The 3,197-nt window shown below is 52.5% G+C and overlaps 1 pseudogene across 1 annotated transcript in view; it reads right to left on the bottom strand.

Annotated features, from left to right (window-relative positions):
- Positions 1–1,204: 1,204 nt before the first annotated feature.
- LOC105537705 overlaps positions 1,205–3,197 on the bottom strand; it is an 8,452-nt pseudogene continuing 6,459 nt past the window's right edge. The window contains exon 5 of the transcript XR_001005763.1: positions 1,205–2,682. The product of XR_001005763.1 is annotated as an uncharacterized LOC105537705 (transcript). The remainder of the gene's footprint in view (positions 2,683–3,197) is intronic.

Genomic DNA, 3,197 nt, shown 5'->3' with positions numbered 1-3,197 from the left:
AAACAGTCACACCATCAAATGTGTCCTGAGCTAGAAAGGGCCTTCTAGGTACCATACTCCACCATTCCACCACTATCTTGTGGGTACAGAGATCACATCACCATAGTCAGGGTCAAAAAGACTGGTTGAGTCCTGCCTTGATCACTTACAGCACAAGCTGAGGCAAATCACTTCCCCTCTCTGAATTTCAGCATCCTCATCTCTTGAGTGAAGAGAATGATAATGTGGTCCCAGGAGCCTGTGAAGAATTGTCACATTAGGATGAGAAAAAGCACCTGGAGAGGCATTCCTGCTGACCCAGAACACAACACAAGAACCTAAAGGCAAGTACGTTATAAGCTTCAAAGCCTTGCAGGAATGTTACCTTTGCTTTACTACAGAGGAGGCACCAGCAGGAGAACTCTCTCTCAGAAGACAGATGGAGTCCTCAGAAAATGCTGATTCTCATGAACTCTTCTCTGTCCCTAATGTACAAGTAGTTTCAAGCAGGGGTCTTGTTGGTATTTTAGGGGGAAATTGATGGTACTACTTTAGGATTAATTTGATAAGACTAACGGTCATTTTATAAAGAGAAAGTCTCCCCATAAGTAGTATGGCTGGGAAGGGAGAATGAAGGAGGGTACAGGAAACCTGAGCAAGTATTGAAATATCTAAATGAGAGATAAGAAAGCAAGGGCAATTATGCTGTGATTGAAGGTGACACTTGCACCCCGATCATCTCCCCACCCACCTCTGGCCCAGATGACTTACTGGCCACATGAGTGAATCAATGAATTCTTCTCAGGAAGAGAACCAGTTTGCCTTTTAAAAATGCTGACAGTGAAACCCAAGTGAGGACACTCACCTGCTGCACCCAGCGTGCAACCCATACTCCTTCAGTGGGCCTTTAGGAGTTGGACCCAATCTAGTTTCCCAGCCTCTTCTCCCATGACTTCACTCTACGAATGGGTCTGCTCCAGCCACCAACCTTCTCTGGGCTCCTTGAAGGTACCTAACCCCTTCAGGCTGTCCTTCCCCCATTTCCCACCTAACAAAACCCTTTCGACCTTCAAGGCCCAGCTCAAACACCCACACCTCTACGAAGCCTCCCCCAGCCCCTTGCCCAGAGTGAGCAGTTCCTTCCTCTTCACATTCACCTAACTCCTCTTGCCTGTAAGATGCCCCCTTACAAGTAACAAAGACATGAGTGTGCACCTACCTTCAAGGAGCCTCTTCCAGGAGGGGGCCTGGCTTCGATCTGCTTTTTGACATGATACTTTGCACTGAGATCTGCCCTCTCCTGCCAGGCTGTGCTCACACCAATACCAAGAGATCACGAGACACCCTGCCAGCAAATGCCCTGGAAGCACATCCCCTTCATGCCCCTGACAGTTGTCTAATGCACACACAAGATGACAGCAGCTCTCAGGTGGCCTGTTGCAGGGCACAGCACAGTTCTGCCTATGCCAAGGCAGATGCTGGGCCCTTCCCTATTGTGCTCAGCACAGACCCGTTCTCCAGGGCACCTTTCCTGGGCATTAATTCATCCAGGCAGTTAATATGGATTGCACAGCCTGCTGTGTGCCAGGTACCATGTGGACCCCACCACCCATGCCCAATGCAGGCCCCTCTAGTGGGCAACCCTTGCTCCACACCTCCCTGCTGGGCTGCTCAAGACTGTCAGGTCGGGCTCAACCTGCTCTCCAGCCCTGCTTCCTTCCTGTCCCTTTCCTGAGGGTTAGTTAGCCCCAGTAAACCTTTGGTCCTGCCAACTCCCTCTCACAGTCTGCTTCCTGGAGGACCCAATCTGAGACAGTGGGTTCCAGAGTGGTCCGAGAAAACAGGTGGTAAGATGGGGTCTTGGTACAGGATTGCCCTGCATCTCCCCAACTGGCAACGAGGTTCCCATCTTCGGGGGTAGGTGGCACGCAGGTGGCTCTAGGCACAAGATGGCAGGCTAGTTGCTAGACCTTCGATGTTAGAACTTTTGCTGGGATGGCCGGCTTGTGAAGAGGAAGCTCCTGGAAGGCGAGGAGATCCAGGCAGGGCAGATGCCTGGAAATGAAAACTCAGGGAACGGTATGTTTCCTGAAGGACCCACCGGGATTAATGAGAGGCCAAGGGCAATTAACAAACATCTAAAAATTAAGCAGAAACACTGGAGTCTTCCTGGTGGTTTACAAAGTAGCCCCCGATCCAAGCAATGGGCAAGCAGCAAAGTCTGAAGAACAAACCCAGGACTTGCTAAGGTGGCTGAACTCCAAAGACAGCTGAACGCTCAGCCAAGGCAGGTCTGTCATGCCAATGACACAAGTCCTGCTGGGAAAACCTGCATCCCTGATACATGGAACACGCACATCTAGGAGGAGGTCTCTGAATATCTGGTCTCCCTAGATGCCCTTGAAACTTCTGAGCTTGCAGCATCAGCCCACCCCCTCCCATGAAGCACTGCAGGCACCCTATCCCGAAGGAGAAATAAGTAACACAAGAATTTTCCCCACAGGTGTCCTCCCTCCCAGGAGTGGCCCTCACCTTATCACTGGCTGCCGGGTAGGGTGATCAACAGTCCCAGTTTGCTGAGGGACTTGCGGTGCTAAAAGCCAGCGAGTCCCAGGGAAGCAGGAGGAATTGGTGAGCTGACTGCCACACCCGTGACTAGAGTGAAGGTGCAGCACAGAGCTGCGCAGGCAGGGTGTGCTGGGTCTGGGAAGGGGGAAAGCGATGACACCCCTGAGGAGCTGCAGGATCAGCATGCACCTGCAGCGGCCAGGGGGGTCCCTGTGGGATGGGACCCGGATGCAGCTCAACCAGTGGGGGCCGGAAACGAAAACTACACAAGGGACTTGGAGACACTCTGCTGCTCAACACAACTGAATGCCCTGGTAGGGAGCCGAAGGGATGGGGCAACCCTGTGGATGGCATGGGATGGGCATCAGTGATGGTCCAGGCCTGAGTGACGGTGAAAGGCCCGAATTGTCATGGCAGATGGTGAAGGAAGGGATTCAAAGGCTAAGCAAAGTGAGTTTGCTGGAACTGGACAGAAGACGTGAGGCCAGAAGACACCCTGGAGGATCATGTTTCAGGAGAGGGCGCAGAGGACACATGCGTCAGCAAAGGCATCAGGAATGTGCTGGAGAGAGGGCGCCAGCATCCCTCAGAGATCCAGCGCGGGAATCCTCTGCAGGCCAGGGTTGACCACAGCGGAGTGTCTTACAGAA

The sequence above is a fragment of the Mandrillus leucophaeus genome, unplaced genomic scaffold, assembly GCF_000951045.1.
Source record: "Mandrillus leucophaeus isolate KB7577 unplaced genomic scaffold, Mleu.le_1.0 Scaffold1792, whole genome shotgun sequence".
Lineage (NCBI taxonomy): Eukaryota > Metazoa > Chordata > Mammalia > Primates > Cercopithecidae > Mandrillus > Mandrillus leucophaeus.
The sequence above is the reverse complement of the archived record's forward strand: the minus strand, read 5'-3'. Positions and strand labels throughout refer to the sequence as shown.